At 36.3% G+C, this 23323-nt stretch overlaps 1 protein-coding gene and 1 non-coding gene across 2 annotated transcripts in view; one reads left to right on the forward strand and one right to left on the reverse strand.

Annotated features, from left to right (window-relative positions):
- Arhgap15 (Rho GTPase activating protein 15) overlaps positions 1–23323 on the forward strand; it is a 591993-nt gene that overhangs the window by 299646 nt on the left and 269024 nt on the right. The window lies entirely within an intron of this gene.
- LOC121140600 lies at positions 9250–9373 on the reverse strand. Its single transcript, XR_005877524.1, has one exon. It is a non-coding gene; the product is annotated as a small nucleolar RNA SNORA40 (small nucleolar RNA).

A 23323-nucleotide genomic window follows, 5' to 3' on the forward strand; every position in this document is an offset into this window, starting at 1 on the left:
AGGACAGCAGCCTGGGATGAGAGCAGGAGATCAGCTCCTTAGGGAAGGCTGCTATGGAGAGTGAAGAGTCAATCAGACACAGTGCTCACAGATTTCTCCAAGGAAAGAGAGTCTCTCCCACTAGTGGAGAAGAGGAAAGGCCCAAATATAATCATGGCATCAGATTACTTGGGAGAGCTTTTTTAACTTTTCCAAGTGTTCCTTTCCAGATCTATAAAAATGGGTCTGATAACATCCTTCTAGGATCATGTGAAAATTTGAAATTAGAGATGTAAATACTTAGTTCACAGCAGGCACTCAATAAATAGGAGCTCTTTTATTATCCTCTATGTCTCCAAGCAGATGGCACCAAGAAGGGTATGAGCCAAGGGTGGTGTCTGATGGAAGGCTGGAGCAGGGCACACATACTCCGCATCCTTCTCCCTGAGGGTACAGGAAATACAGGAGAGGAGCCAGAATTGGATACGGGAGTCATAGCTGCAAAAGTCTAAATATGAGCAGCTGGTCCTTCCCCTGGCACCTCACCAGGTGAAAATGGCAGCCAGGGCATTCTTGGGAGCAGCACATCAGGACCCAGTAGAAGGGAGCCAAGAGATGCCCTTGATTACTTAATGCTCAGAAGAGCATGTCATTAAGAAGTCCTGGTTAGTGGAAAGCTTCAGCATCCAGCAAGTACTTCAGACAAAGCTCTGGTTTATTCCCATATTCACAGTCATAGAATATGAATATTGTTTCTTAGCAAATACCACTAAAATGTACACAAAATTCTTGTCTTCACTTGTCTTTGCTTTCAGATAAAAACAGACAGGCAAACAAATGGACAATGTGATCCTTCTGTAGTAATCTATCGCATGGCTATAAAATTGCCAAACTACAAAATCTTTAAGTGTGAAGGATAAATTTTATACAAAGCACTTTCAACCTTATAAATGTAGGAACTCAAAATTAGCATGAGTTTTAAAAGTCACATGGAAAGAAACAAAAGAAAATACATTTCCCTTCAGATTTTTAAATAAGTTATGAAAATATGTTTTAGCAAAATCCTAAAAGTATTTTGATGTGATTTTCTCAGTATCATATACCTTAATGATGATTCATACTCCATAATGAAGACAGGAATGGAGGTCTTGAATGAGATAATAATACAATCCTGAAAGTTGAAAATCTGTAAACCTTTATTGTTCTGTGGAGTAATCATTACCATGCCAAGTGAAAGCGAGTTTAATAGACCAGCAGTGATATTTTATAATAATCTAAGTAATCATATTTCTCACCAGCAACAGTTGAAAATATGGTCTGTGATGTAAATTGGTTGGTTAGAACTGGGACTTCCCAGTAACATCATTTCATTGCAGCTTGTTTCCTACTCTCTCAGACCTACATCAATTCCACCAAAGCAATGAGGATCTCAGAATGTTTGTAACTAGAAACCCAGAACACCACAGAAGTGGCAGGAAAGTGATGTAGTACCTCTAAACCAGGATGAATGGTATGGTACAGAGAAGACAAAGACTGGAAAAGAAGATTTGGCAGCGTGTAAGGAAATCAGTATCTAGCAAGGCAAGATAAGGATATAATTGTAGATTAAGTCTGATATTGTCCCAAAAAAACTAGATTACTAGATCTAGGTCATGAATATACAATTTATTATGATAAATAATACCTTTTCATCCTTCGTATTTGTTTTTTAATGTTTTTCAATTAAACACTGACACGCACAAAGTTAGATATTGGGAATTGCTCTATTTCAGTAAAAGAATATTCACATTTTTAAACTGTTATATGAAAACTTTTAAAGAAAGATCTAATTTTCTTTATGGTTAATATTAAGACCTTTTAAATATTATCTTGATAACTGATTGTTTTCCTACTCTTCACCCAAACCAGTATTTTTTTATCCTTATGACCCTTATGGCATTTCTGGTAAATATATAAAGAAAACATGTAATATATTTGTTATTGCCCCAAATTAAGAAGTCATACTATTTTTTCAGATAAACATGTAATTAGCAGTTGTTTGAGACACACACTGAGAAGCCTGTCCTGGAGATTCATAAAAATACATATCGTAAAGGTTTTCTTATTATGAATTTTATATGAAACAGTATAACCCTGCCAAAGCTTGAAAATAATAAGATGAATAAGCCATCTGCCAAAAAAGAAAAAAACAATATTAAACTTTCAAAGATAAATCCAATCTAGTTAAGAAGAAAAATAAAAGATCTTACCTGAAAAAAAGCTCATAATATTTTCATAGGTTACTATGGCTATCATGTCATTAGAAGGTTGGAAGGAGAGAGCCTCTTAATAAAGTACTATAGTCATTAACTTTAGTTTTTTTCTCTACCCCCTCCCCCCAAAAATAAAGAATGTCACGACTGGCACCAATTTTATCCAATAACACTTCAGGAAATGTATTGAACAAAAATATTTTTTAAATCATTAATTTCAGTTCGTTAAAGACTATCTGTTCATTTGATCATTGTCCATTAGATAAGGTAGCTCTTATGTTCTGATGAATCTCGTCTTTCCTCTTATGTTCTGATGAATCTCGTCTTTCCTATCTAGTGGGTTGATCTTATCCTCTGCCTCTTGGGCATCCAAGACAATGCATCTTGAAGCATGAGCTTTTCTCAAGTCCGTGTAACCCTTTGAGTGCTCCATCACTAGGTCACCCTATCTTCCTCCTGACCTGGCTGTAACACTGTGACCATATTTCTCCTTAGATGAACTGCAGTTAATCAATTTCTGATTTCATTAGGTCAAGTAGCAACTTTCTTTCAATAATAGGTCAAATCCAGTGGGCTCTTTGCTCTACTCTCTGGCAATATTTCCTCAATGTTAGTACACTGTTGTGATTACAAACAAAAGAAGATAATACTCTTAGAATTCCTCTAAAAGTTTTGTCCTTTCTCCTCCATCACAGAGAATAAGCACATGTTAATGGTCTATTATGAAGTTAAGCATAGGATAGTCACTCATTACTGTCAACTAAATTTAAAGTGCCCTTTCTAAGCATGATATTTGAAGCTTTCTTATATTCTCAGCTTTCTGTGTGGAGAAAACACTGTTTTGAATGCAAAAGATCACTTACTCTTTCTATACTCAAGATTCACGTGTCCACCCACTCACTTTGTTTCTAGACTACACAAACTTGAACTAGGATTCCTCAAAACCCTAGAAAAATGTGACTTTCTTTTTTAAGGTATTTTGATGATCTTGGAATGGGTTTCCCAATAGGCTTGGAAAAATACTCATTGTAAGCACAGAATCTTCAGTGTTTTTAGAAAATGAGTTTGTTTCTTGTTATTCATAGTATGTGCCCCATCCTTTAAGGAAAATCAGGTGCTACTTCCACCAAACAATATGACATAAATCTGAAAATAATAGATATACACCATGAAATTTATTTTTTAAAATGTGATCTGTAAAATCAAGCTTCTTTATGTTCTTAGAGAATTGCTTCATGGATATTTTGATTGCTTAAACAAAAGCTAAAGGCAACATCCCTATTTGTTAACTCTCTTGCTGAAAATAGATGTGTACAAAATTAATTGGTTTAAAACTGAAAACAAAATAGATGTCATGACTACAATAAAATATAAGACTGAGATTTTGCTGTGGGCACTAATCATCTTGACACACATCTATAATCCTAGCACTCTGAGAGCTTGACCCAGTATTTAGCTGTGGATCTCTGTATCTGCTTTCATCAGTTACTGAATGAAGATTCCATGATGATAATACAGACAGTCAGCAATCTGATTATAGGGGAAGGTCAGTTCAGGCACCCTCTCCACTGATGCTTAGGATCTTAGCTGGGGCCATCCTTGTGGATTCCTGGGGATTTCCCTAGTGACAGATTTCTTGCTAGCACCATAATGACTCCCTCAATCAAGATATTCCTTGCTCTCCCTCTCTGGCCTTCCCCCATATCAACCATCCCACTTGTTCTCCTTCCCTGCTCCCCTTCTCCCTTTCCCCCTTCCACCTCCCCCATGCTCCAGATTTTCTTAAAAGTTCTTGTCTATTTCCCCTTCTCAGGGGATCTTTAGATGTCTCTCTTAGGCTTCTCCTTGTTACCATTAAAATCCCAACACAATTCTTCCCAGAGTTCCAAAGAACAAAATTGAACTCCAAATGGAACAACAACAACAACAACAAAAACAGGTTAGCCAAAACAATCCAGTACAAGAAAGGAACTTCCTGGGGCATTGCCATCCCTGACTTCAAGCTCTACTATAGAGCTTTAGTAATGAAAATATAATAGATATTTCAATGTAATTATTAAATGACACAAAGGAAAACTTGGATATAATGGAAGTATATTCACTGAATGTAAGAGTAATATAAAATCAGGTTTTATGAATATCTAAGATATTTGCAATTTTATATTGTTATATAAATCCATAATATGATGATTTCTATTAGTGGATTTTGAGTAAAATATTCATAATTTTGTCTTCTATATATCCACAAGTTTCTATATTTAGAGCTAAGACCAACATGTCCTTATTTAGCTCATTTTTAGTAGTTCTTTGAAAATTTCATACAGTATATTTTGATCCACCCCCATATATTCTTTCTTTCATTTTTTATTTTAATTTTAACTAACTTGTTTTACATGTCAATCCCACTTCCCTCTCCCTCCCCTCCTCCCGCACCCCCATCATCCCCTCCAGCCTCTCACCCTATCACCATTTCCTTCCACATAAGGGATATCTAGAGTCTGTCATTTCACTCAGGGCAGGGCCCAGGCACTCCCCTAAGAGTCCAGGCTGAGAGAGCATCCCTCTTTGTGTTATGGACACACGATATCTGTTTGTATGCCAGGGATAAACACTGATCCACTGCCCAGAGCCCCATAGGTTGCCCAGGACTCCTCACTGACTCAAACATTCCGGCAGGGTCTGGATCAGTCCCATGCTGGCCTCCCAGCTGTCGGTCTGGGGTCCAAGAGCTCTCCCCTGTTCATATCAGCTGTCTCTGCTGGTTTTGCCAGCCCATTTTTTGCCAATTTGCTCATCGCTCCTCTCTCTCTGTCACTGGGTTCCTTGGGTTCAGTTCAGTGTTTAACTGTGGGTGTTTGCCTCTGCTTACATCAGTCACTGGATGAAGGCTCCAGGATGGTTATAGACATCAAGTTCACTATTAGGAATGGGCATTCAAGGTGGTCTCTCCACTGTATTCTTGAATGTATGGTTTTCACTAGAGGATAGCTAATCCACTGTCTTAACACAGTTTCTTAGTCTTGATAAAGTTCCAGGTATGGGTTTCAACTTATGGAGGAGAACTTAACTCCAATGAGAGTGATTGGTTACTCCCATGATATTCGTGCCACTATTGTATACAAGTAGACATGTCTTCCAAGGCCAATTATTGCTGTAGAATTCATACTTGCTTAAGATTAGTGATTCTGTTTTTCCTCTAGTAGCATTCATAGCATATTTTAGTGGTTCTAAAGCTTTCAGGTCAGTGCCAACTTGGTTTCTTCATATGAGTGGTGTCTTCAGCAACAGGGACTTATTGTCCAGTTCTGGAGAGCAAACAAGAGCATTGACAATAACCTGTTTGGGGGTGTCTATGAGCCTTTTTGCTAACAATTCCAAAAGAGATAGCCCATTTTGGTTACTGCATCTTGTTTTTGTTAGCCCCTAGTGTCTAGTAGAGGCATTGTTGCCCTATTATGGAGTAATTCCATTTAAAATCTTTTCATAAATGTTTATGCATACATTTTAGGAAGTTTCTACAGTGGTAGGTTTCTTTATGATTTTTTGGAATATCTTTAGTGTTAGTGTCTATACATTTTGCTATAGAGCAAGTGCAGAATAAGCAAATGCGTAATCTGTCAAAGATTTCATTTTTAACACACTTCTATTATTCAGTTAATTTCAGAAATCACATATACTTTTATTTTTTATTTTCCATTTCATTAAGGGGTTTGATGTGCCATGGGGAATAATGTCCTTCAAATTCATGGCTTTATTATAAGGAGTAAACTCAAACTTTCTAAATGTCTTATTTCATGAAAGTTAAATCTGTTGACAAATTATTAAACATGTATGGGTTCCCACCAAGTGCCCTGTAGCCAAGATACCATTCTATCTGGTTGAGATAAACTCAACAGACCATGGTTTTCATCATTTACTTAAACCAAAATCACCCTGATCCACTAGATTTTGAATTCCTAAATGGAAATACAGCATGAGCTTTTGAAGCTTCCCTGTCAATCGTAGTTGTTTAGAAAGCAGCCTGAAGCACCAGTATGTTCATGTTACTCACCAAAGTGAATAAGTAAACAACCAAGCGAATGAGGGGAGAGTCCTAAGGAAAGCAACAATTTGGTTTTCACACAGCAAAGGGAAAGACTGAAGGATAGGGCACTGGATTCTTGAAGGGTGAAGTACTTTGGGTCCTTCTAGAAGTCATTTCCAAAAAATAGGTTTGCATTCACAGAACACACATTTGAAAGCTATCCTGTACACAAAAGTAGAAGTCCTCAAATTTTATGCTGCTGTGCAACTCTGGAACCTTCTAAATGTAGTAGAAAGGATGATAGGGAAATAATATGGATACATATTAGAATAGAAATCAGAAAGTCAGTACACAGGCGTAGCGGGGAGGATTTTAGAGATTTCTGAACCTGCAAGGTATAAACATTGAGGAGACAACTGTAAGTCTGGTTGGCAAGCAAGAATAAACTATTTGGTCAAGGGCTTGCACTGTGGCCTTTGTCCTTAAAGCAGTAAGAGCTTTGATAATGTGCTACAATGTAGGCAAAAGAAATGAACTGGTCTTCTTCCTTAAAGTAGCCATTTCTACAAATAATATAAAACAATGAAAGATCATAGGTAAGAAAAAACTGCAGCAGACCAAGTAACAGATGCTGCAGGGCCAAGCTAGCAGTGGGAACAGAGACAGACTCCAATGATTTCTGAGGTGGCAGGTTTTCCTGAAACATATTGGAAGGATTCTTGACAGTTCCAAAAATTCCATTTCTTCTGTGTCTTCAAAAATATAAGATATAAAGTTCAGCAGAGTTTGTGTCTAACCACTGCTTTTAGAACTTACTACAGTCTTCCTACACAAAATGTAGTCAAGGGACCACACCTGGGAACTTGTTCATAGGAAAGACTGGATTTCTAAGACTCAACCCAAACTCACTGAACAGAGACTGCATTTCTTTTTTTTAATCATTATTTTGTGGTTTATTTATGTGCATTGAATGCACCTGTAGGCATCCTAGAAGGCCAGACAGGGATATCATCAGATCCCCTGAAGCTTGGTTTTCAGGTAGTTGTAAGCCACCTGAAGTGGGTGCTGTGAACTCAACTGTAGCCTGTAGTGGCATCTTGTTCCACTGGAAATGTCACAAACTCAGTCATCTACCAGCTCCAGGAGACTGCATTTTAATAGGTAAGCTACAGACATATAAAACTTTGTTAAATACTTTACCACATTCCACAAAACTAGCTCCCTAAATTCATTTGCAAAAGGCCAGAGCTTCAGCACTTTGGAGCCTTGTCTAATCTATCCTGCATGGTATTGCTGGGTTGGTCACTTCCTGAAAATGAATGGTTGAAAATGATAAATATTCATTTCATCTCATCACTCCCTTCTAACTTGTGGTCACACACAAATTTCTACAGGATTATGAGCTACTTTTCCTGTACACCTTTGCTTACACTATAGCTATAACAATATCCTAAACAATGAAATGGCTGGACAAAGGACAGCAGCAGTAACACAAAAACTATTCTAAAATTAAACTACACTCATCAAAATAAACAAATAATAAACAAGTTATATAAGCAAGTCTATGAGATATTCCATTAGTTTCCTGGGATTCCACATGCAGAGAGGTTCTGGAATTCTGTTTATCCTTTGCCTTCAGCACAAGTCCTGTTCAGAGAATGGAAATTCCCACATGTATTCTCCGGGAGTTAATTTACTTTCCCAAGGACAAGAATAATGATATTTGATTCTTTATACTTAATTTTTGTGCTGTTCTTGAGCACTGTAATTCACTTCCCATCAACCTTTCAGGTTAGATAACTTAATCTGGATGACTCACAGCTCAGCTCCTGTATTACTACCTAGAGCTAGCTTATTAGCATTTCGGTGGTGCCTGCCAAAATAACCAAGGCTCACCATGCTATACTTAAGTTGTTTAGAAAAGGTGCAAGGAAAACAAAAATAGGCTCACATTTGAGTTTCCACAAACAAGAATGAGGTCTATTTAAGACTTCTAGTGACATATGATTTCATCTCTAGGGAAAACTGATAGTGATTTTTTTTTCTGAGACAAAACATCTCCTCATGTTTGCAAATCTAGGAACGAAAGACCAAAATGGACAAATGATAAATATCTTCTCAGTGAATTTTACTAAAAGTTGTTCCTAAATATCAAGTCCCTTAAACTGTCATTGCACAGTAAGAAGACAGGCTGCACTGTCTGGATATCGTCACTTATTTAGCTTCATATTTCAGGACAGCTTACACAGGCATACTTAACACTGTTTTATTTCTAGTAAGTGCCTGAATTTGTTGTTGCTATCCTGTGCCTTATTTTTAAATTGAGTATAGCTGATTTCCAAAGAAAGATTTGGCCGAGAACCTAAAGAATTTTATCTAACTCATTTTTACTGGGCAAAATCAAGAAGCATTATGTAGTAATCACATATGAGTGGCAACATTAAACATTTATTTTTTTCCATAATGGTGGGTCATTAAGGTGTTTTAAGAAATGAACTGTTATAATAATCTTCTTGTTGTAATATCTATAAAATTTTATAAGGATTTATTTAAAGGATTCCTTTGCTGTCCATCCAGGTCACTGGGGTTCAAAATTTCTGAAAACTGTCCTTTCTTAAAAAGAGATGTTTACTCCAGTTGTACTAGCAGCCTTTTATTCTTTTATCCCTCCTTGATTGGAAGACACATAGCCATGACAACTTCAAAGTTCTCCACTGGAGAATTTCTGGCAATTTCTTCAAACAATTTACTTTAGGGATCACTTTAAGATGGGCCTTTCACGTGATGACACAACACATCTCTGAAAAGCTGTGCTCATTTTCATCCCTATCACACTCAGAATATTGATCTGTATGTAGGATATGCCAGTACTACATGGACACAAACATTCATTCACAGGCATCTTCAACTACAACTTCCCACTCAAGACAAACTTCATTATCAAGCTTCAGATTGATATAGATAATTATAAGTTATCAATCTCTTGTTCTGTCTTATTTTTTCTTGTATATATCAAAACTCATACTGAACAACATATTCTGGGCTGTGCAAGAGGAATTATTTTTGTACCTATCTAATCTGCCTTTGTCCACTCGTTGAACAAATACACGCAAATTCTATCATATAACAATATTTGTGATGATATAAAAGTCATCTCCATATGTTTTTCAAGAACCTATTAAACTGCCACTGGAGGAACATGCTGGAGTCCTGGAGTGTCTGTGTTCTGCTGCTGTGTACGTAACTTTGTGAATTGAAAAGAAAATGTTCTCTCCCTCAAAACTTTCACAAGTTGACCTTTCTAACTACAGTAGTTTTCATTGCTTAACGGTTTCTGGATATATTTTTAGTCTGATAATCAGAGAATTACACATTTATTAAACTCAAACTTTATGGAAAATTAAAGCATAAATGCACTGTTTATACTTCAGTCAGCACCAGTAATTTGTGACAATCTAAGGCAAATCCATTCAGGGGAAAAATTAAACCAAATCACTACCCTAAATTATTGTTGCTTTCCTCCTTCCTTGCCTTGTAACTACTTCTCATCTTTGACTTTGAAACCCATCAGTTTAAACTTGGTTCTTATTCCAGTGGGCTAATCCCCTTTCATAAATCATGCTCAAGCGCCAAGGTAATTTGCACATCGTTTAAAGAGTATTTGCTTTGAAATCTTCACCTCAAGCCCTTTTGTATATCCTTTCTCTCTAAAGATTTGTAGTATTTGTTTTGTTCTCTGAGGTATAAAAGACCTGGATAAACTTTATTCCTGTTGTTTCAAGATTAGTTAACTAAAATGCATATTAATTCAGCAGGGATGGGAATAAATCTCAGTAAAGATGATCACGCGTGAGCCCCTGGGAATAGCAAAGTACAAAACCGTCAGTCTTCAAATCTCCTTGGACTTGCTCAAAGGAGTACTGGGGGATTTAAATTTCTAGAATATGTCTACAAATGTAATTTCTTTGTTGTGGAGAACAGGAGCTATACTGATTATTTCTCCCCAGAAAATTGTTTCTAATTTATATTTGAACAAAAATTAAGCTGTCTACCAAGTAGTTCTTCAAGAAGACAGAGAGAAAGTACAATGGGAAAGATGCATTTAGTACAGTACTAAATATTATATACCTGATATGCTATCGATTTTATTTATTTATTTATTTGTTGATTTATTATTTTCTTCTTTCAAATTCCTGAATGAAGCTCAGCAGCAGAGCACCCATTTATTTTCTTCTACAAACTGGAGAAATGGGACAGACTTCACAAAGTCAAAAGTAGCCACATATAGGTACAGTTCAAAGTTCTTTTTACACTTATAAACTCACATTTTACCATTTCCTAATAAACTTGCCAAATAATCATGACTTAGATGGCACTGACTTTTGTGGGAGTGTTAAGATTTTCCCCCTTATACTCTCTCCAACAGAAAATGACCAGAAATTTCTGGCACTTAAGTGTTTATCTGGAAATAACTTAGTAGACGAGAAGGTAATCAATCACTCACATGGGGTCACAGCCAAGACAGTCTTGTTCCACTTCTCTTCTTTCAAAGTGCAGGAATAGATGGTTCCCCAGTCCTCGGGGTGCCAAACTTTGCACCATTAAGAAAATCTACAAGTAGCTTGATTTATCTTCCTCACCCAGTTAGCTAAGACCCAACTAAGTAAAACTCAGCAGGAATGAACTTGATTTGTTAAACTTTTTTAAATTGGAAGATGCAACAATTACAACTTTCCTTCTCTGCTACTTGAGTTTCCATTGGTTGATGATGCTGACTCTTGAGTTTTCATTATACACAGAGGGATGTCTGCTATTTGCAATTAATCCAGGCACAATCCTCCTGGTACTTTGGGAAGAATGTGGAAGACAGAGCCATTTTATAAGTTGTAAACTCCTAAATTACCCTAAATTAGAGACACTATTAATCGGACACTTAAAGATAGGATCTGCCTATTGTTGTAGGCTCATCTTCCCCTGATGGAGAAATCAATTAAATATTTAGGATGTGGAATACCTTCCAGGTTGGATAATACATTTCATTTAAATTATGGTCCTCCAATCCAAAACATTCAATGGGATCTTAACGGATGGAAGCACATTACTGTCTCTTGGATTGGGCACATTAACACTTTAAAAATGAATGTGCTTCCCACGATTTCCTATTTGTTCCACCAGCTGCCTGTTGATGTGCCAAATAAACAGTTTAAAGATAAGTATGTAAAAGATGCATGCGTAACGTGCTGTGTGATGAGGTGCACTCTTATAGGAATAGTCTACAATGATGTCCCTGTCAGATTTATTTTTCTCAATGCCCCAGCAACACTAAATGAGCAGGCTCATTTGATCATGGGACAGTGGGAGAGAAACAGACAAGTGAGGCAGCTAGAACCTTTACAACGTTCCTATGTATAACTGTTCTCTATAATTCTAATTGTTTATCATCTCTTCCTACAATTTATCTTAATAAATACGTAATAAGTGTAGTAAGTGATTACTGTCAGAAAATTCTGGGACAATAAAGCAGACTTTGAGACAAGCTTAAGCATTTCTATTGAATAACTGTGTGACATGAATAGAATCCTTTGATTCCCATTTGTGGATTACTGCTATGTCTCATTGTGGACAATATTTTAAGAACCAAGTTGTCATGTCTTGCACAGCAGAGAAACACTGTATAGACTACCAGCTCTAGGCAATAAGCCAAGTATAAAATAGCTCTCTATTTTGATCCTCTCAGTTATTATATGACGTATGATTATTACCTCCTTTTTACTTATGTATAACCAAGACACTTAAGTGTCATTAATGTGTGCAAAGTCACACCAAGGAAGCAAACCATGAATTTGAAACCAAGCCTTCTAGCATCACATCCTAGGGCTACCACCTTGTTCCTTGTTCCTTGGTACTCCTGACTGGGGGTGGGGGGAGGGTGAAGCTGAGATAAGCAGGAGTTTACCACCTCTCCCACCTTTAACTCACTCTCTCAATCTCACTGAGGCTTTGTTTTAAAATGTCAATAATAATAGTGCCTACCTCAAAGAGTTTTTTTGGAAGCATAAATTATGTTAAATAATTTATAGGAAGGTATGACACAATAAATGGTACTAATATAATTAATACAAATATGATGTTTCTCCTATAGTATTTTGAAAAATACCCATTATTTGGTTAACCAAAGGTTATCATAAAGATAAATGATTGAAATCTCCAAACTTTCAACAATGTTTTGGGATTTTGGAAGCAAAGTTTATTGTGTGCCTTACTAAAAAGGCTAAACTTCTTGATATGAGTTACAAATCTACCCTCATTCATTTTCCATCTTCAACACATTTTGCATAAATATATCAGGTTCATATACTAAGTTAGACAATCAGGGGAAAAAAAGACTGTAACGTCAGCAATCACATTCTTTGTTTCTAGAGCAAAGCTTTTTGTGACAAATCTGATAGAATAGATTCTTCTTTGCAGATGCCATGCTTCAGGGGAGAACAGAAAACTCAGCTTACTAACATAATTATGTAACTTGAATTACCATATTTGGGGTGCTAAGCTTCAAAATAAAGTATAGAGTTACAAGTTTCAATGAAACTGCAGGAATTTAACTGACAGGAATTATTTATTAGCACTTTGATAAGAAGTAAACAAAGAAAGGAAAGCAAATTGATCTTTTCAAAGTAAGGTGGGAAGAATGTCTCAGTCGGCTTCCTATGTAATCACTGTCATTGGGAAGCTCAAGGACTCTTATTTGCTAGTAATTGATACCTACTCTTCAGTCTGAAGGATAGAAGACAACTGGTGTTTTAAGGGATTGTCTAGAAAGGAACTAGTCTTCAGTTTTTCGCAACTGAGCTAATGCATAGTAAATAGGGTAGAATCTTACAGATACCATCACTTTACAATAGTTGGGAAGCTATGCAGATAACATATGAATCCAATATTTAAATCCATCAGCAATGCGAATGAAGGGAACATAACTAGCATTCTACTGAGTCTACTTAGTGCTGCTTGCTATGTACATATTTGTAAGGCTAATTACTTGCTTTTGAATAGCCAATGAGGGGAGTCATCCTTGGAGAAGACTGATCCTCTCTCAGTAGTCATTAATTGACACTCCTCATATATGGGGTGTAGACCTATGTGATTTCACTTACACAGCATATCAACTGGTTCTCTCATTGTTTAGGCAACCTCATTGTTGAGAATTTTATGAGTACAGCTTCCCTGTCCTATATACAAGACACAATCTTGCAGCAGAGTTTTTGTTCTCTTGTTCTTACAGTTATTCATCCCCTCTTTCATGATGTTTGATATTCCCTGTGCCTTTGACACCTGGTTGTGTGTAGATACATACATTAGGGCTTGGTACTCCATGGTCAATTGTTTTCTGCATTATTACTGAAGATACCATGCATTCCAGATAGAATCTGGATCTGGCTCTCTCAAGTTACCTTCCCTAAGACTAGCTTTCATAATGGATGATATCATGCAAGCTGCCATAAGAGAAAAACGATCCATAGGCCCACTCAACTATGACAACTATAAGTCACAACAATGACCAGCATGACAAGACATTCCCAAAAAGTGCAATAGTGGCACTTATATTCTGGTGATAAGCAGTCACTGGCTACTTAGACTTTAGGCCCACTCAACAGGAAGGAATTCATGTCTGGTACTGGAAGCCTAGATAACCACCAATGCTAGTGAAGTCGTGGGACCTAGAGGAAAATCCACTACTACCACTTCCCCAAAGCAACATAATCTTGAATTGTGTTTTAAATACATATCCTCACACCTGCAAATAAGTATAGCTATCGCCCATCATCAAAGAAAGACTCTTTTGGGGGGTAGACAGAGACCATTACAGAAAACAGCAACTGGTTAGCCTATATAATTTTTTAAAAATGACAGAAATACATCCAATACAATGACAAATATTTAGAGAAAGCAGAAAATGTTTAGTATTATTACAAATTAAATATTTTTGAATTTTTCCAGTGTCTTAACACATTAAAATGAGTTTGGAAACAGTATAATACAAAAAAGCAAAGTGACATGGCAAAATAAATTTCCATAAAGTAAAAGAATTTTCTTCATACATGGCAAACAATTTTGAAGAAGTTTTATATATTACCAATGCTAACTAAAATGTAAACAGCATATGTACTGTGAGTATTTTGAAATACGCATCCATATATCTTTATTCTATTATTCAAACATTATATTAAATTCATTTTTATTTGTAAAAAAGGGAATTCACATAGTTAGTTTTAAAGTCTAGAATAAAGAATTCACCTCAGAATACACACTGATCTTTAGGCTTTTACATTTGCTTCTCTTCTTTTGCCTGTTAGTTTTGTTCATTATTATATATAGTTAATCATATAACTGAATGATTTTATGTGTATTTTGAAAAATAAAGATATATGCCATATATATGCATAAATATAGTACATAAAAATAAAGTTTCAAGGCCATATTGGCAGATGGAAAAGGCACAAATGTCAAGAAAAGTTGATTATGAAATAAATATATAATAACAAAATTAAACTTTACCATTTATTGATTTAACAGATGGTAAGTAAAACAGTAAAAGCAGAAAAATTTAAATGTAATTTAAGTTTTGAAATTAGTGAGATAATTTTGTGTACTTGATTGGAAATTTGCTACTTGCTACTTCTATTTTTAGAAAACTCTCACCTTTCATTTCACAAATAATTAAAATTCCTCATTTAACATATCCTGTTCTGAAATTTGAATATGAATAAATATTTTTATCAGAATATAATACTCTTAGATTAACATTCAAAGATTAAACATTTATTTTCTATGTATTTTGTATTGTTAGTTAATAAATTTGCATTATTAACATTTATATCCTTAATATAAATCCTGCATTTTATTTTTAAATACCCCACAAAATAGAAAATAAGGAATTTTCAGCTATGTTAAAGTAAAAATTTTTTAAACCTAGATACAAAAGCTGAATGGAATGTAGTAAAGCTTAAAAATAACAAAAAGTTAAATAAAATAGACCGTGTAACTTACCCATTAAAATAACATTTCTTTCCATTACTTTTCTTTGATTAGAAACTAATACAATGACTATGAGTGTTAATAATATACAGCTAAAGAAATGTTCAGAGGCACATGCATAGCACTTTAAATTTTAATATGAAAAAAGAAAGTAAAATAATTTGAACTTAACTCAAATATGTAGTTGAAAATTTTTAATTTAGATTTTTGTTTTTTTATGTGATGGGTGTTTTGCCTGCATGTGTTTCTGTGTACCACTTGCTGGCCCAGTGCTCATGGTGACCAGAAGAGAATGTCAGCACCCTGGAACTGTAGCTACAGACAGCTGTGGGCCACCATGCGGTGCTGAATCCTCTAGAAGAGGATGTCTTATATACTGAGTCATCTCTTCAGCCCTGCAAAAGCTTTCATTAAATGGCTAAATAGAGTTAAGGAAACCCGAAACTCTGAAGTGAGAACGACAAAATTAATAAAAAAACATTCAAGTAAAAATGCATTACTGAATTGAGAGGTTTTCTTTTCTTTTCTTTTTGAAAATAACGTTTTTAAGAATTAATCTACAAGCTGGGCATTGTTGGTGCACGCTTTTAATCCCAGCACTCGGGAGGCAGAGGCAGGCAGATCTCTGTGAGTTCAAGGCCAGCCAGTCTGGTCTACAGAGTGAGTTCCAGGACAGCATTCAAAACAATACAGAGAAACCCTGTCTCGGAAAAACAAAAAACAACAACAAAAGAATTGATCTACATATATGTGACAGTTGTGTAACTTAATCTTCCTAACAGTGGGAACAGAGGCCTGTCTATGACTCTTTTACTGGTTTTTGGGAATCTATTCCTCCTACTGGGTTACTTTGCAGCCTTAATACATGGGTAGGTGCTTAGTCTTACTGAAACTTGATATGGCATGTTCTGTTGATATCCATGGGAGACCTGCCCTTTCCTAAACAGAAATGGAGGAGTGGATTGGTGAGAGCAGAGAGGGGTTGTGGGAGGGGCTGAGAGGAGAGGAGGGAGGGGAAACTGCAGCCAGGATATAAAATAAATAATAAATTTAAAAAATAATTAAATTAAAAGTCTAAAAGTTTCTAAGTTAAAAGAACATAAAACAAACCATGTTGTACAAACCAGGTACAGATAAGATGAAATTTCAACCAAACTATATAAAAGGTTATTTTTTTCTGATAGTTTGGAAAATGGCCAAATGACTCAGAAAAGTTAGAATGTTTATAGAAAATTTATTAGTGAGTGATGTCAGTCTTCTGGAGAACAGCTCATTTTTATACCATTTCAAAGCATGCAAATAGCATGAGAAAAATCTTCAAACGTATGGAGAACTAAAATACACAGCAACAGAGAGTGAAGGCCACCACTGCAGCACAGGGTCATTAACAGCTCAAGGTGGGCAGAACAGTCAGGTGTGACCAACCTGTGACCAGAGCTTCAGCCGCACTGTGCAAGCTCAATGAAGAGAGTCTTACAGTCCAGTTCACTGTAAAACACCTGCAGAACGCGGCAAACTGTTCGCCCAAGGAGCCACCTGGAGTAGATGGGCTCCTATGGAATGGCTAGTGATTGTAAGCCATGGGAAAGAAGTCTGAACACTTTTCACGCCCCGGCAGTTGAGAATGCATCCCTCCAATCAGGAGGCAGCAGTTCTGGGTTTTTGCTAATTAAGGTCATTAAGATAGATACCAGTTGTATGAACAGTATCAGAGGGGGAAAGTGCACTCTTCTTAATGACTTCCTCTGCTTTGTCTATGCTTTGAAGTCATGATGCAGTTCCTATGCCATCTCACAGCAACTGATATGGTACAAAGGGACTGTTTTTATACTAGAGCTTGCAATGCCTTATGTGAAAGCAGCCTGAGATAAAGGATGAATAGTAAAGACAGAGCCTCATGACCGCTTAGAAGTCTATTGGTTAGGTGAAACACACGTCTTTCTGTCTGTCTGTCTGTCTGTCTATCCATCCATTCATATAGCCATCCATCTAGCTACTTATTTTATTGGAAACAATTAACTAGGACAAGGTTTTAGTACTCGAGGGCATCATTTATATTTTTATATAGCAGTGTGGGGGTTTTCCAGATTGCTACCAACATGGCTTGGTGAGGGGTCTCAGATGAAGACTTGAGAACTTCAAGAAAGTCACAGTGAGAACCCTCAAAGGGGACCCACAGTGAAGTTCAAGAGTCAAGTTATTTGTGTATTAGAAAAATGACCAAAAAAAACCAAAAAGAACCTGGATTTAAAATTAGAATTCTTCATTTATAATTTACCATTTACAATATATTTTCCCCCATTCTTCCCAGTGACGTCCCTAAACATAAGCATGAGATAAGTCATGATATTTCATTTATGAGTAAATTTTATTTAAAAATGTAAAGTAATACCTGTTCATGTGTCTATTCAGTGAGTACAATTGATTATATCATAATTATAGGTATATAAAAGTTTGAGTATAAATATACATGATATATTAATATATATCTCTATTATGGATATCGCCTTTATATGGAGATGTTTGAAATGTCAGAATTGTACACTGAAAGCCTTAAGATATTTGTACTCTTCAAACTTTATTTCAATTTTAGAAATCCATTTGGCAAAATCTGTGATAAAGTATTTTGAGCATAATAAATAAGTTGAAATTACCTAATTTCCAGCAGTGGCTATTTGTTTTAAACAACCAAAATCCACCCAAGAGTTCTGTGGTATGTTCTCATGAAATGAAAAATTGCATATCAGTGTGTGTGGCATATTGTAATGGAGTGAGGATGGTATATGAAGCAAGCTTCATACAGATTATAGAAGTAGGAGCTGGTAACCCTGGAAACATGAAAACTTGCACCAAGTTAGGACTCTCTGAATATATAGTAAGTAAATAATGAATAAATGTTACAAGAGAAAATGCCAATGTATCAAATAACAACTGCAACATGGGCCAACTGTAATATAGTTATCATGTATCCCCTATTGATAGCATGTCTTTATTTTCATAAAGTATCTTTGACTTAAAACATGAAACAATGTAGAAATATAACATGGTTGCAAAGGATGAGCCACATTGATTCAGGAATGACATTTCACAATGTCATTGTGTTGTGCTTCTGAGGATTGGCCTTTTCTTTGTTGAATGCTGAAACTCAATCCAGCTCACACAAGCTTTCTTTCCAGAGCTTCCCTGACATGTGACATATAACTACAACACAGATTTTTACTAGATGTTCCATTTGCTTATTTCATACATCTTATGCGTTTTAAAACAATGAATGATATGTTTAAAAAGTAAGTATTCAAGGTTGAAGGCACAATTTCATGTCAAAGAAGGTGACGGCTTAAAAGACAAACTATACAAATAATGATAAATTAGAATCTGTATTTTACACTAGGAAGACCTGCTACGTGAACCACAGTATCTTATTTGATGTGTTAATTTAGTTAGCGCTAACATTTTCTTTAATATTTTTTCTCTCAGTTGGATTTTATCTAAGAAGTGACAAATATTCCTAGGAAGATTTTACCTACACTTTCACTTTTTAAACTAAGTGTGTAATTCTTTTTTGGATAAGAATAAAATAGAAGTCTTAGCTATGGTCATCCTTTGTAGATTTATGGGAGTTTCCCTTGCACGAGGTTTCTACCTGACCCCAAAACAGAACCCACAGAAACAACTAACTTGGGCTTATAGGATCTCACAAACTCTGGACAGGTAGCTAGGGAACCTGCATGAGACTGATGTAGGATGTGTATATATGTGTAACAGTTGTGTAGCTTGATCTGCTTGTGGAATTCCTAGTGGAAGCAGGGCCTGTCCTTATGATTTGGCTTCCTTCCAGAAGCCTATTCCTCATACTGGATTTCCCTGCCCAGTCTTAATACAGGGGAGGAGCTTAGTCCTACCTCAACTTGAAATGCCATGCTTTGTTGACATTCACTGAAGGCCTGACCCTTTCTAAATATAAACAGAGGAGAAGTAGATTGGGGGTGGGGTTGGGGGGTAGGTGATGGAATGGGGAAAGAGGTGGGAGGGGAGACTTAGGTCAAGATGTAAAATAAATGAATAAATTTAATTAATAATAATAAGAAATAAAAAGGAAATAATAGAAAATAAAGAATAAGAAAGGGAGTGGGAAATTGAAAAATTACCATTTTAGAAGATGTTTTGTGTTGGAAGAGCAAGCAGGGATGGCCACAATGGATCAGTGTTATGTCAGGGTATAGAGAAGGGTGACATGCACAGGATGGAGGAGACAGACAGCATCCATACTTTGGATCAGCAACACAGGCACCAGCATCCTCAACTGTCTTACTTTTATTTGAAGTAAACATTTTCTTCAGCTGTTCTTTATGCTGTAATAGTGTCTTTTACTTGGGATCATCATTTAAGACCTCTGTAGGGAGTATTATTTCTTTATTGGTCAAAATGCTATAAGATCAGTATAAAGGCTAGATTATTTTAATTTTGCTGCAATTAGATAAATATTTATTTTATTTTCCTAGCAAAAGGAAGCAAATTAAAGGAATAAAATTGAAAAAAGCTAAAATACATAAGAAAAGAGCAAATGTATTAGATAGTTTGGCTGATAAAAAGAAGTACTTTCACAGTCTTCTTTTCTTCAGCATGCTCCATAGTATACATGTCTATAATGAAAATTTTAGCTATTTATCAAGCTGAAGTTACTAGTTAATTGTGCTTCTAAAATTGTCTATAACTCCCTTTTAGATTGTCTTTTTTTGCACAACATTTTAAAAAAGTAAGTACTAACACTAGCTCCAATGGAAGTTCACCACTTAAATGACCTGAGCCTCAAGAATATGTGATATGTAAAACTCTTTGTAGTAAAGTGTGTTCTATAAACAAGAATTGTCAAATCAGCTCAATTCTGCAAGGAAAATCTTGTGTTGCTTGTTTTTTTAATTAAATATTCTTGTTTTGGTGATTAAAGTTGATCTTTACAAAATTTTAGCTTATAGATTTTTAACCCTTGGAGGGGGGCTACCAAAGGTAAAGATGCCACTTATTCCCTGTGCTATTTTGTATGTCTAACTATAAGGAAAATAAACCATATGAACAACTTCCTCCAAAACTCTCTGGAAGTGTTTGGTCCTAACGCCCAATCCACAAGCACTAAGGATGGAAAGGTAAAGGATGTTACACATGAACTATTTCCTACTTTGTTTTTTAAAAAGAAAAAAACCAGAGACAATTAGTAGTGACAATTGCTAGGACCCTATAGAAAAGCAGTACCCTTCTTAGCAAGAGACAAGGAAAATGAGTGGGAGAATGGATGAACAGAGGAATGTTAGATATGATGCACTGCTAAAGTCATCTATGAAGAAGGAACCTCAACTGAGAAAGTCCCACCAGTTTTGCTCTGTGTAGGCAGGCCTGTAAGACATTTTCCTTATTAGCGAGTGATCGATGTGGGAGAGCCCAGCTCACTACGGGCAATGCTGACCCTGGGTAAGTCTTCCTAAATTGTGTAAGAACTGCAAACTGATGACACAATGAGGAGCAAGCCAGTAAATAGTGTTCCTCCATGATGTCTGCTCTAGTTCCTGCCTCAGGTTCCTGTCTTGAGTTCCTCGGTGATGGAGTGTGACCTGAGAGTTATAAGATGAAAGAAACCCTTTCCCCTCAAGTTGTTTCTGGTCATTGAATTTTATCACAATAATAGAAACTTTAACTGAGGCAGATGGATGGAGAGGTGGGGAGATGGATTGACAGATTGATGGATGACATCAAAAGGGATTGATTTACACAGCTGTTCAGGCTCACTAATTACATCTGGAGTATTCAGCAAGGGATGATGGGCAGCAAGCAGGAACCCCATAGACACAGCTGAAGGTCAGCAACAGTCTGGACTTAGCAGGCAGGAATTGCTGGAAGAATCTCTGAACCCAGAGAACTTCTACGTCCTCAGAGAACTCATCTGGCTGACCATATCATAATCCCTGCTGATTAATTTAAAGGCAGACGATTTGAGACTTTTATTGCTGCTCACAGTCCCTTCACAGCATCACCTACATTAGAGCGTGATAGAATGACCGGGGTCTGTAGTTTAGCCTACCTAGGATAACACATTAAAAAGCCATCACAGCACAGCCATTTGCCTAGTGTCAGACAGCTGCCAAGTGGTCGAGCTGAGGCTGAGATCAGTCCTCCACAGCAAACCAATCAGACATTCATGGACTTCATTCTCCTCGTCTTGAAGACATCTCCAATAGCAAATTTTAACCATGCCCCACCCTATTAAAAACATGATTAAAAAGTGGCCTACAAGTGATTTAATGACTGTAAATTTGATTGTACTTTAATTGAAGCTGTGCATGTAGTTTTTATTGAGGGGCAGGGCTTATGACAGAGAAGATCAGCCTAACTAGAAATTCCAGGGGTTTGGAAAAGTGGGCTATTTTCCTGGAAAAAACCTCTGTTTGGTCTTGCCAGCAGAGACCAAGCTACCTAATTCATGAAGTCCATATTTAAGAGAATCAAGGTCAATGATGATTTATTTACTCAATATAATTTATTTTAGTAGTAATTCAGGTGATACAATTTGATTGAAATAAAGAGCAGAGTGAAATACAATGATGCTATAGAATGTGGCTAACTAAATGTGAGCAAGAGGAACAAACAGCATTAAGGATTGATAACAGTCAATAGCATCAACCTAGAAGGAAATTTTGTGAACATGGCAAACAGTGCCTCAAAAAGCACACATAAATAAATAAATCAACTCAGTATATTGATGTCATCTTGTAGAAAGTATGCTTACCCTTGCCAGACAAGTTATTTATATTTCTACATATAAATGACAAATTTCTATGACAATTTCTAGTCAAGACAAGTTCTGTTCCAGTGGAAATGATGTCACCAAGCATAGTTCTGCCTCTTTACTTTGCTGATAGTCAAAACATCTCAAAACGTTTGTGTTGCAGGATGATGACATATCCAGAGCTTGCTATTATACTGCACTTCATAATGTGCCTTTGTGTCTCCTCACAGAGAGTCAGGGTACCAAACCCGACATTTATTCTTTAGATTCCTATATCAATGCCAAGCTTTTTTTTTTTTGAAAAATTGCTTCAAATTATGATAGCCTTTTTTTCATAATAAAATGTGCATCACAACAGGCTTTTATTTTACCATTTAAAAATATTCTCTTGAAATTCTTCTTTTGGTTATATACATTGGACCCTTAATTTGCAAGTGAGTGCCTTCTGCCTCCCTGTCCTTGATGCCCCTGCCTGCTACCTATTGCTATTTCCCTTTCCTGATTTGTATTTTCTTCCTAGTCTCCTCGGCTGTCTTTCATTCTTTTGTTGTTGTTTGCTTGTTTGTAGTTTCCCAAGCTGGTTTTAAAATACACTTTACTGAAAACTAAACAAAATATCCAAGCTGAGAGGGGCAAGGAGAAAGAGGCAAGAAAAGTGGAGCAAAGAGATGGTTGGTCTTTTTTACCTTGCTGTCTGCAGGGGGCTCTCCTTCCCAATGTGGACTAAACACTGTCACATTTACTAAGACAATCAAACCGTATTAAAACAGAACTTGGGGTAATAAGGTAAATTTAGGTGATAATTGCTGGGCTCTTGGTTTTTAAGTGGCACATATACAAACCAGTGACAGTACTGCCCATGTAATATTCGTATGTGTGGTCTCACAGCATGACAGCTGCTATGGTTCTCTCCTTCCTCCATGTGGATTCTGAGCATTGAACTCAGGTCCTTAGGCTAGGTGGCATGCATCTTTACCCATTGAGCCTTCTTGCTAGTCCATACACATACAAAAATAAAGCTGTCTTTTAAATGCTTGTCAAGGGACACAATTATAAAAATTTTAATGCCTCTTTTGCTGTGACAATCCACAAGGATGAACAGAAGACCACTCTTCCTTATATTAACGGTGGTGATAGTCGTAATTTGCTTTAATCCTCCACCTGTATGTAGGTCTGACAGTTCTGTAAGCCCAAAGCTCACAAAGAAAGTGAAAAGCCCAGGTCCCTTCTGGACTAAGAACTTCAGGTCTGTTTCAA

This window comes from Mesocricetus auratus, unplaced genomic scaffold, assembly GCF_017639785.1.
Source record: "Mesocricetus auratus isolate SY011 unplaced genomic scaffold, BCM_Maur_2.0 Super-Scaffold_100004, whole genome shotgun sequence".
Lineage (NCBI taxonomy): Eukaryota > Metazoa > Chordata > Mammalia > Rodentia > Cricetidae > Mesocricetus > Mesocricetus auratus.